The following is a 13,017-nucleotide window of genomic DNA, read 5'->3' as shown; positions in this document are numbered from 1 at the left end:
AAGGTGTTCTTACCAAGAATATACAAAGTACTGGTTGAAATCCAAAGAAGAAAATATTCAAGTCCATCAAAAATGGGGTGACCCCCTCTTCACTCCTGACCTGACGGTGGCGTCCATCTCATTTTAATTCCAAGTCAGAACAGCTGCCGGCTCACGACCCTGGGACCTCCATCTTTCCCTGCAGGACCCCAGGTGTCCCCCAAGATGCCTGAAGAGAAGCAGTTTTGAGCGTCTGCCCTGCCCTCTTCACTCCTGACCTGACGGCGGCACCCATCTCATCCCAAACCCAGGGTTCTGTAGAGGCGTGGCCTCCTCAAAAGTGGGTGTGGCCTCAAAAGTGGGCGTGGCTTAATTTCCGGTGGGCCAACACTTACGCGGCCGCAGGTTGTTTTCCCATACTAAGGAACCTAGTCCTGAAGGAATCTAGTAACCCAACCTACTCAGCAATATGAAGAAACAAAGAAAATCTCCAACACAAGGGGAGAACAACGAAAACAATCTAGACCATTCTGTCAATACAGCTCACCTAAGGGACCTCTCTGACATAGAATTCAGGTACGAAGTCATCAAGATGTTCAATCAACTCAATGAAACAGTCAGACAGACAGCCAGTAACACCACAGAAAAAATCGACAAATTACGAGAAGAAATGAGGGCAGAAATGTCACGATTAAAAGATTCCATAGATGAAATGAGAAATTCAGTTTCTTCTCTTAAAAATAGAATGACCACAGCTGAAGAGAGAATCAGTGACCTGGAAGATCAGCTGCAACAAGCCAACACGCAACAACAAACAGTAGCAAGGGACCTCAAAATGGCTCTACAGAGAATCAGAGTCCTAGCAGATGACTCCAAGAGGAACAATATTAGAATCATGGGACTAGCTGAACCTCAGGGAAACAATCCCAATGAAAAAAACACCGTCAAACAAATCATTGCTGAAAACTTCCCAGAGCTGCACAATGCAGACATTCAGGTTCAAGGAGCCCGAAGGGTGCCAGCTAAAAGAGACCCCAACAAAAACACTCCAAGACATATCATACTTAGAATGATCGATGCTGCCGATAGAGACACAATACTGCAAGGAGAAAGAGCAAAGAAGGAAATCACATACAAAGGAGCATCCCTTAGATTCACAGCAGACCTATCAGAGGAAACCCTACAAGCCCGAAGGCAGTGGCGAGATATAGTCAAGAAACTCATGGAAATGAATGCTTCCCCAAGAATACTCTACCTGGCTAAACTCTCCCTCAAAATCGAAGGAACAGTACAGTATTTTATAGATAAACAGCAGCTCAGGAACTTCATAGACTCAAAACCAAACCTAAAGCAAGGCCTAAAGGGGCTACTATAAGAAAAGACAAACCCTACAACCACAACACACCCGCACAGAAACATGACACAAAACCCCATAACCATTGTCTCTCTCAATGTCAACGGTCTAAATTCACCAGTTAAGAGACACAGAGTGTCAAAATGGATACAGAGACAGAACCCAACATTCTGCTGCCTACAAGAAACTCACCTCAACAGCCAGAGAAAACACAGACTCAAAGTCAAAGGATGGAAAAAAATCCTGCAAGCACACAACTCCCTCAAAAAAGCGGGGGTGGCCATACTAGTATCCGACAACATTAATTTCACGTTGAAAAAGATTAGAAGGGACAGTGAAGGCTATTTTCTCTTCATCAAGGGATACGTACAACAGGAAGAAATCACACTCTTAAATGTATACGCACCTAATGAGAGAACAGCTAAATATTTAAAACAACTGCTAACAGATTTTAAGGAGGATATCGCTACCAACACAATAGTACTTGGAGACTTCAACATCGCCTTATCACCTCTGGATAGATCAACACGAACAAAACCCAGCAAGGAATTATTGGCTTTGAAAGAAGTAATAGAAGAGAAAGGGCTTATGGATTTATACAGGGCTTTACACCCCCAAAAGAAAGAATACACATTCTTCTCCAGCGCGCACGGAACATTTTCCAAAATAGGACCATGTGCTAGGACACAAAACATACCTCAACAGAATAAAGAAGATAGAAATAGTATCAGCCATCTTTTCAGACCATGATGCACTGAGGATAGAAGTGAATCACACACAGACACGGAGAACCAAATCAAACACCTGGAAATTAAACAACTCGATGCTGAACAATGAGTGGGTCAGGAACGAAGTCAAGGATGAAATCAAAAGATACCTGGAAACAAATGAGAATGAAGACACAAACTACCAGAACTTATGGGATGCAGCGAAAGCTGTATTAAGGGGAAAATTTATAGCTCTACAAGCCTATCTTAAGTCGATAGAAACGATGCACATAAACAATTTGACCTCACAGTTCAAGACCTTAGAAAAGGATCAACAGAAAGAGCCTAAATCAGGCAGAAGGAAAGAGATCATAAAACTTAGAGCAGAAATCAACGACATGGAAAACAAAGAAACAATCCGAAAGATCAATGAAACCAAGAGCTGGTTCTTCGAGAAAATAAATAAGATAGATAAACCACTAGCAACACTCAGAAAGAAACAGAGAGAGAGAACCCTAATAAATCGAATCAGAAATAAGAATGGGGATATCACAACAGAAACTAAAGAAATTCAAGAGATCATCAGAGACTACTTTGAAAGTCTCTATGCCACGAAACACGAGAACCTGGAAGAAATGGATAAATTCCTGGATTTCTACCATCTCCCAAAGCTGAATCAAGAAGATATAGACTACCTGAATAGACCTATTCACATCAAGGAAATTGAAACTGTAATCAAAAGTCTTCCCAAAAACAAAAGCCCAGGCCCAGACGGATTTACTAGCGAATTTTTCCAAACATTTAAAGAGGACCTATTGCCAATTCTTCTCAAGCTTTTCCAGGAAATTGAAAAAACAGAAACTCTCCCAAACAGCTTCTATGAAGCCCATATCTCTCTAATATCAAAAGGAAACAAAGAAACCACAAGAAAAGAAAACTACAGGCCAATATCCCTGATGAACACGGATGCGAAGATTCTCAACAAAATACTAGCCAATAGAATACAACAACTCATCAAAAAGATCATACATCATGACCAAGTGGGATTCATCCCAGGGATGCAAGGATGGTTCAATATTCGGAAATCAATCAACATAATCCATCATATCAACAAAAGAAAAGATAAAAATCATATGATCATATCAATAGGCGCAGAGAAAGCTTTTGACAAGATCCAGCACCCATTCATGATGAAAACCCTTGCCAAAATGGGGATAGAGGGGACTTTCCTCAATATAGTTAAAGCCATCTACCACAAACCTACAGCAAACATCATCCTCAATGGGGAAAAACTGAGACCCTTCCCCCTAAGGTCAGGGACGAGACAAGGATGCCCACTCTCTCCACTAATGTTCAATATAGTACTGGAAGTACTTGCAATAGCGATTAGGCAAGAAAAAGATATTAAGGGCATCCAGATAGGGAAAGAAGAAATTAAGCTCTCACTATTCGCGAATGACATGATACTATACTTAGAGAACCCTAAAACCTCTACCAAGAAACTCCTAGAAACAATAGGCTTGTATAGTAAAGTGGAAGGCTATAAAATCAATACCCAAAAATCCATGGCATTCCTATACGCAAATAGTGAAAGAGAAGCAAGTGACATCAAGAAAACAATCCCATTCACAATTGTGCCCCAGAAAATCAAGTATCTAGGAATCAGCTTAACTAAGGAAGTAAAGGACCTGTACAAAGAAAACTACAAAATGCTACTTCAGGAAATAAAAGAGGACACGAGGAAATGGAAAAATATCCCCTGTTCATGGATGGGGAGAATCAACATCATCAAAATGGCAATACTTCCCAAAGCACTGTACAAATTCAATGCAATCCCTATAAGGATACCCATGACATTCTTCAAAGAAATGGAGCAAACACTCCTGAAATTTATATGGAACAATAAGCCCCCACGAATAGCTAAAGCAATTCTTGGGAAAAAGAAAATGGGAGGAATCAACCTCCCTAACTTCAAACTCTACTATAAGGCAGTAATAATTAAAACAGCATGGTACTGGAACAAAAGTAGAGGAGCTGCAGACCAATGGAACAGAGTTGAATATACTGACATTTCCTCCCAAACATATAATCATCTAATTTTTGATAAGGGGGCAAAAAAGTGAAATGAAGCAGGGAAAGCCTCTTCAACAAACTGTGCTGGCAAAATTGGATGGCTACATGCAAAAAAGTGGGCTTAGATCTCTGCCTAACACCATGCACAAAAGTAAGATCAAAATGGATTTATGACCTCAACATCAGACCAGAATCCATAATGGTTATTGAAGACAAAGTCGGCAAAACTCTCCATGATATTGAAGCTAATGGTATCTTCAAAGATGTCACGCCACTGGCCGAGCAAGTGAAAACAGAGATAGACAAATGGGACTATCTTAAACTAAGAAGCTTCTGCACCTCAAAAGAAACATTGACCAAAATACAAAGACAGCCTACAGAATGGGAAAGGATATTCACCAAGTACACATCCGACAAGGGGTTGATATCAAGGATATACAAGGTACTGGTTAAACTCCACAAGAAGAAATCACCCAACCCCATCAAAAAATGGTGTGAGGAAATGAACAGAAACTTTCGCAAAGATGAAATTCGAATGGCAAAAAGGCACATGAGAAAATGCTCTACATCACTAATCATCAGAGAGATGCAGATCAAAACCACAATGAGATATCATTTCACACCACAGAGACTGGCCCACATCCACAAGAACAAAAGCAACCGGTGCTGGTGTGGATGTGGCGAGAAAGGGACCCTCCTTCACTACTGGTGGGAATGCCGGCTGGTCAAACCCTTTTGGAAAACAGTATGGACGACTCTCTAAGAATTAGAATTTGATCTGCCATTTGACCCAGCTATAGCACTCCTGGGAATATATCCCAGAGAGGCAAAAAGGTACAGTCGAAGTGACATCTGCAATTATTTGTTCATTGCAGCACTCTTTACAATAGCCAGAATCTGGAAAAAACCTGAGTGCCCAAGAACAGATGACTGGTTAAAGAAACTTTGGTACATTTACACAATGGAGTACTATGTAGCTGTTAGAAAAGATGAAGTTGTGAAATTTACATACAAGTGGTACTTCATGGAAAGTATCATGTTAAGCTAAATGAGTCAGAAAGAGCGGGATAGACACAGAAATATTGCATTCATCTGGGGAACATAAAGCAACAAAAAGGGAGAGTAACACACAGGAATGGCTGAGATTAGTACCAGGAATTTTGCTCCATGAATGGAAGGCCAGCCACAGGCTCTAGATGAAAAGGAAGCTCAGATAGAGAAGAGAGTACCAAATGAAGGGTGTTGTGAGGGTCCTCCCAGGGTGGGAGAAGCATGCTAAAAGTAGTCAATAGACCAAACATGATTGCCACTCAAAGCCTCTCTTGCAAAACACAGTACCCAAAAGAAGAGAGAGAGAACAAGGGGGAATACCCTGCCACAGAGGCAGGATGGGACGGGGGGGGGGATGAGGGTCGGGGGGGGATGCTGGGACCCATGGGGAAGGATGACGGGCACTGGTGGAAGGATGGGCACCTGATCATTGTATAACTGAAACCCAAGCACAAAATTTGTAAGCCTATAACTGTACCTCATGGTTTTTCACTAATAAAAAAATTAAAAAAAATTAAAAAAAATAATAAAAGACAAAAAAATGGGGTGACAAAATGAAGAGAAACTTTCTCAAAGAAGAAATCCGAATGGCTAAAAGGCACATGAGAAAATGCTCTACATCATTAATCATCGGGGAGATGCAGATCAAAACCACAATGAGATCTCATCTCACACCACAGAGATTCTCCAAATCCAAAGGAACAAAAACAACTGGCGCTGGTGTGGATGTGGCGAGAAAGGGACCCTCCTTCACTGTTGGTGGGAATGCTAAATGGTTCAGCCCTTTTGGAAAACAGTATGGACGAATCTCAAAAATTTAGAATTTGAGCTCCCATTTGACCCAGGAATACCACTCCTCAGAATATATCCCAGAGAGGCAAAAATGTATAGTCTAAATGACATCTGCACTTGTTTGTTCATTGCAGCACTCTTTACAATAGTCAGAATCTGGAAAAAATCCGAGTGCCTGAGAACAGATGACTGTTTAAAGAAACTTTGGTACATCTACACAATGGAGTACTATGTACCTGTAAAAGAAAAGATGACGTCATGAAATTTACATAAAAGTGGTAATACATGGAAATTATCATGCTAAGTGAAATGAGTCAGTTAGAGCAGGGTAGATATAGAAAGATTGCATTAATCTGGGGAACATAAAATAACAAAATAGGAGACTAACACCCAAGAATAGCTGAGATAAGTACCAGGAGGTTTACTCCATGGCTTAGAGGCCAGCCACACATGCTAGAGGAAAAGGCAGCTCAGATAGAGAAGGGAGCACCGAATAAAGGGTATTGGGAGTATCCTCCCAGGAAAGGAGAAGCATGCTGAAAGTAGACTATAGACCATACGATTGCCATTCTATGCCTCTTTTGCAACCTCAGCACCCAAAAGGAGAGAGAGAACAAAAGGGAATGCCCTGCCACAGAGGCGAGGTGGTGGATGGGGGGTGGGAGGGAAACTGGGATCCCTGGTGGTGGAAAATGGGCACTGGTGGAGGGATGGGTACTTAATCATTGTATATTTGAAACACAAGGACAAAAATTTGTAACTCTACAACTCTTGGTTTGTCACTAATAAAAATTTTTTAAAAAAGAAAAAATAAAGAAGGAAAACATTTAATGAACATATATATAATATCTAAATACGTATGCTTATATAACTGAATTTAGAAAGAGTAAGAGATGGATCAATTTATTTGTAAGCCACTTATGCATTTTATTTAACTTAATTCAGTATTTACAGAAAATCTTATATTTGTTTGAATGATACTACAGTTCATGAATTACAAAAAGAAAAAAAAATAAGGCATGCTTAGCTTGACGCCTAAAATTTATTCAAGTCATAGTGGTTCACTTTAAGTTCTGGTTTTAGCTACCTCTTAGAAAATTATACTGGTTCTCACTGAAATAGCATTGTTTATTCTTGCCCAGGATCCTAGCATGTTACAACCAGTTGTATCATACTTATGTATTACTATATCCTCTGAACATAGCTGAGCATTTTTTAGGTCAGCTCTTATAAATGGCACTGCAAAAAATTGTGTTCCAACTTCATTATTGATTTTTTTTTGCTTTCTTTAAGAGCTACTTGAATAGTCAAAGAAATCATAAAAATTGCTCAAATATACAATGTTCTTTAAAAGAGAAGATAATTATTCCTTCTTGATTTTCCTTAGGAATTTGCATCTAATATTTTGGACTGCTGACAGAGCCAGACTTTTGTGTATTATAAGTTATATATTTACTGGGCATGGGGTACACACCCAGAAGTGCTCAGGGGTTATCCCTGGCTCTGCATTCTAGAATTACTAGCAGTGCTCAGCAACCATATGGCATACCTAGGATTATCCCAGTCAGCCTCATATAAGGCACATGCTCAGCTGCTATACTATCTACTGGCCCATATAAGTTATATTTTTAAATAACTTTTATCTGATTAGACATGGCACAGAACACTTGCCACTGATTTGTCACCATGCTATACAAATCTAATTAATAGAATGTAATTTGAATTTCTTTCAGTATGCTCACAAGCTCTGTACTGAAAAGGGACAAAGGGATCTGTCCTATCCCATATGGTCTACCAAGCCACTCCAGGAATGGTCCCTAATGGCTGAGCCACAAATAAGAGCTCAGCACCGGTAGGTATGGCCCCAAAGAAACAAGCAAAAAAGGGTCCAGGGTAAAGGGGAATGGTAAGTTCTATAATAGAAATAAAAAAATGTTGAACTTTTTCAGGATACATGTATTCCTGTAACTATACTAGTGTAATCCTAGGTATTATTTAAGAAATATGTTGGGCCTGAGCGGTAGTAATGCAAGTTAGGTGCTTGTTCTATACATTGCATATCCAGTTTTAATCCCTGGTGTCAACATATGGTCCCAAAAACCCACCACCAGAAGTGATACCTGAACTCAGATTTAAATGTGTTTAATAATGAACACAGAGTAAGTCCTTAGAAACACTATGAGTGGACGCAAAGTAAACAAAATGCTAATGTTCTCCTAATCTCATTATTTGACATTTCTTCACACTAGTGGAGAATAAACAGTGATAGGAGATGTCTGTGCAAAATATTTGCATACCTTTTTCTTTCTCAGTATACTAAGGGGAAAAATTAGTTTTACAGACATTTAGAAAAGTGCAGAAAATTTTAACAACCATTATTTTTCTTAATTACCATAAAAATAATGAGTGAGAGCAGCAGTGTTTATTTCACATGGTAAGAAGATATTCTCTTCAGCTTGAATCTGAGTTGACTTTAATTTATTAATCTTCATTTTAGGCCAAATTTCCTTGCAATGCCATTATGTCTAGCTAACAACTGAAGAGTTCCTCAACATGATTGATTCTCAGGAATGAAGACTTTTCAGTGCTTTCTATTTACAAGCTAATGCTGGACAAGTTCAAAGAACTTAAATATGTATAAAAGGTAGAAAATCAATTTGGCATATTAACCTTAAATTAAATGATACGCCATTTCATAATGATTATATCAATCATAAGTATAGTTATTGTTTCATTCAGAGGGTAATAAAATAAACACCTTCAATTAACATTTTTATAACTATAAGTTTAAGAAAATGTACACTATCAACAAGCAAACACTGTCCTCCCGTTGTTCATCGATTTCCTTGAGCAGGCCCAGTTACATCTCCATTTTGGGACTTGCTGTTACTGTGTTTGGCATAATGAGTATGTCACGGGTAGCTTTCCAGGCTTTGCCGCCAGGGAGAGATACTCTCGGTAGCTTGCTGGGCTCTCCAAGAGGGGCAGAGGACTCGAACCCGGCTAGGCCAGGCTAGCTACACTCAAGGCAAACGCTCTACCGCTGTGCTATCGCTCCAGCTCACTGTACACTATCAAAGTTGGAAAAAGGGAAATAATATAACATTAAGATAAAATATTTAATAATAATTCTGAAAAATCAACATTGAGATGTGATTAACAGAAATAACTTGTGCCAGAGTTATTTCCAATTGAAGTATGAAGCTTTTATATGTATAGTAAAATATTTATCTTTGAAAAAGGCAATTATATTTTAAAATATATCATTTTTGAGACTAGGAAACAGAAAGCTACACTTAAGATTTACTCTAAGCAATGAAAAAAAAAACATTGGATTGTTTTTATTAGTGATGGTAACCTGGATGAAAAAAAGCATAAGTAAAATGATGATACAATGTAAAGAATAGCTATAATAGAACAGGAGAAGAAGGAAAATATGTCAATATTAATAGAGCTGTTTTAGAGCAACTGCAGCAATCTCATTGCAAAGAGAGTTAGAAAAAACTATTAAAACAGGTTATCATTTTAGAAAGTTTAAACTGGCAATTTTGAAAGAAAATACGTGTCTATTAGTATTGATATGTCAGTAAAATAGTAGGTATGATGCTAATTTCAAAATCTATGTCATTGTGGGTATATTATAGGTTTTGATTTACAATTTTCTAAACAAAAAACAATCACTGCCCTCCCGTTGTTCATAGATTTGCTCGAGCAGGCCCAGTAATGTCTCCATTTTGAGACTTATTACTGTGTTTGGAATATTGATACGCTCAGTAGCTTGCCAGGCTCTCTGAGAGGGGCTGAGGAATCAACTGGTCTTGGCTGGGCTGGCTGCATGCAAGGCAAATCCCTACTGCTGTGCAATCGCACCAGCCCAATTTTCTAAATTTGAAAAAATCCTAAATAATTATTTACTTATTTTAATCTCAGAAAGATTATAATATGATAGGGGTCTATAAGGCATATTTTTTCATATATACTTAAGTTATTTTAAAATATATTTTGTTCATAAGTCACACCCAGTTGTGCTCAGGGTTTGTTCCTGCTCTGTGCTCAGAGATTCCCTACTGATGTGATCTGGGATGCCATAAGCATCTTCGGGGGATTAAATCTGGGTCAGCCACATGCAAAATAAGCAATTTACCCACAGTGCTGTATCTTCAGTCCTGACATATTACCTTTTAAAATTAGGGCAATTGATACAATCAATCTATGTAAAACTATATTATTTTTAGATTCCAATCTTAATTTAAATTTTGTATATATTAATAATTAATAAGAACAATTAGTTTGATACTTCATGCATACTTTCGTTTTCTTTCAATGGTATTTTTTTTAAGGCAGTGCATAGCGCTTATGTTACAAGGAATCTAACTCAAATTTTAGCAAGTAATTCACCATCCCTATACTTTGAGCTATTTTACTCCCTACCCTATGTTTTTTTTTAACCTTCAAGTTGCAAATAAGAGCATATTAATTTTTACCTTTTTTGACCTTCCACATTGCTTTCCACATTCTTGCAAATGCACATTCTTATAAAAATAAATGTGAACGGCTGAAGCTTAAGGTTTTTGTTGATTTCAAGGTGATAGTATCTCTTATTGTATCGATTTTAAAATTATTTTAATATATTTTGTTGAAATTTCATTACATTCCATGTTACTGATTGAAATATGTGAGTGAATGCAATATTTGACAGGGAGCTAATTTTAGGAACTGAAAAATAGAAAATTTAATGTATTTATATCTTTTATTGGACTAAATAAGAGAAAATTTAAATGTATTCCATAAACTATTGCTGGTTTGTGAAATATTTACTATGGTCAGTGAATATAAATATAATCATTTGAATATTTCTGAGATGTTTGACAGGAAACCAATTATAAATGATTTATTAAAGGGAACTTTAGAAGAAAAATATCAAAAATAGATTGATAACACTTTTTTTCAATATCCTATGTATTCACCACTCATGTTATTCTTTTCATTGTCACAGTAGACAGTAGAACTACTTAGCTTTATGTTAATGCACATAAACTATGTATTGCACTGTACAGATCACTGGTGATTCAATATATTTTACAGCACATCCATATGTAATTTTCTGTGTTCTTAGGTTAATAAAAACAGAGGTTTTTAAAATAATATAGCTATAGTTAATACATTGATTTTCCCAAAATACTATATATATTGATTTTCCCAAAGTAATTCTTTGCATATGCTAAATAAATTCCAAAAGATTTAATTTTTATGTTGACTTTAAGCTTTTATTTTAGCAGAGAAGTTTTTTTTGTTGAACAGAAACCAAATATAAATTCTGGTGTGGAAAATAAGTATATTTATTTGTCAATTAAAATACTACTACTTCCAAAGAGGAAAAGCATCATCTGAGCCCTGAAAACTGTTTGAAACCTTTTTTGAGTGTACTACCAAAGATTACTTTCAATCTGAAAGGATAAAATGTGTATGTGATGAAGTAGGTTCAAGGGTCCAGTATGAAAAAACTTGTTGGTTTTACAACATAAATGAGTTTTGTGATTTGTTCAGAGTTTTTATACATTATAAATTAATACTTTGCTATCATAACTTAAGTAATTCTACTGTATTATCAAATTACTTTAGATAAGTTCCTACATAAATATGCATCTAGATAAAGAGAGATACAGAAATAGATATAGATATGTGAAAACACCAGGTAAATATCCAAAGAATTTCCCTTCCCCAAGGGACCCAGCCCGGGCAGCTGACCTCCACTACCCTCTGCCCCCACGCTCTAGGCTGCTTTCCAGACATTCGGGCAGAGCTTCAAGCATGAATGAAATCCCACAGAACCCAGAGAATGCAGAACTCTGAGACCTTGGACTCTGGACTCTCTCCTGGAGCAGAAATCCTTTGCCTGCTTCCCCCAGTCTCTGGTCGATGACTCAGGGATCACACCCATAAGCCAACCCTGCCAGCACCAGATAATCTCCTCATCAGCCACCCTCCATAAAGCAGGGCTGTTCCTCCTAAACAGGAGAATAAAATGAGGTTTTCCAGAACCATGACACCGGACTCCGCGCCTGGCTGTTTTCACTTGGGATGCTTCAGATTGGGGTGGGTGAGAGCCCTACTTGCCTCAAGGGACCCAGCCCTGGCAGCCGAACTCCACTACCAACTGCTGCCATGTTCCAGGCCGCTTTTCAGACCAACAAATTATAAGACACTTCCTACCCATATTCCATAATTACCACACCATATTTGATTGGGTTCAGACAGTAGGCAACAAGTCATAGAGAGAACTATATAAATATATGCCTCTCAGAGAACCCGGCAAGGTACCAAGAGTATCCCTCCCGCAGGGGCAGAGCCTGGCAAGCTCCCTGTAGCGTATTCAATACGCCAAAACTAATAACGACAACAGGTCTCATTCCCCTGACCCTGAAAGAGCCTCTAATCATTGGGAAAAGATGAGTAAGAAGAGGCTGCTAAAATCTCAGGGCTGGGAAGAAGGAGACAGTATTGACACCCACTCAAGAAACTCGACAAACAACGAGATGACAGTAGTACAGTGACAGTGATATACAAAGATGATCTATAAGGAAAAGTATTATGTTCGTTTATAAAATTTTTATTTAAAATATTTTAGATTTTTAGAAAATAGAAAAGATAATATAAAATACAATATGTACCCTGATCCCAGTGTTATTATCCACATAAGAGCACTGTATCATTATTTAACTTTATCGTACTGGGTCCGAGTGATAGTACAGCGGGTAGGACATTTGCCTTGCACGCGGCTGACCTGGGTACGATTCTTCAGCCTTTCTCGGAGAGCCCAGCAAGCTACCAAGAGTATCCTGTCCGCACAGAAACACCTGGCAAGCTACCCATGACTTATTCAATATGCCAAAATCAGTAATCAGAAATCTCACAATGGAGATGTTACCAGTGCCTGCTCGAGCAAATTGATAAACAATGGGAGGACAGTGCTACAGTGCTATTTATTGTACTATCACATTTATATCACATTTTTTGCAAAGAAGTGACTAACTTTGATGCATTTATGACTAACTCATGTGT

Source organism: Sorex fumeus, unplaced genomic scaffold (genome assembly GCF_029834395.1).
Source record: "Sorex fumeus unplaced genomic scaffold, SorFum_2.1 ptg000008l, whole genome shotgun sequence".
Lineage (NCBI taxonomy): Eukaryota > Metazoa > Chordata > Mammalia > Eulipotyphla > Soricidae > Sorex > Sorex fumeus.
This window is presented reverse-complemented; position numbering follows the sequence as displayed.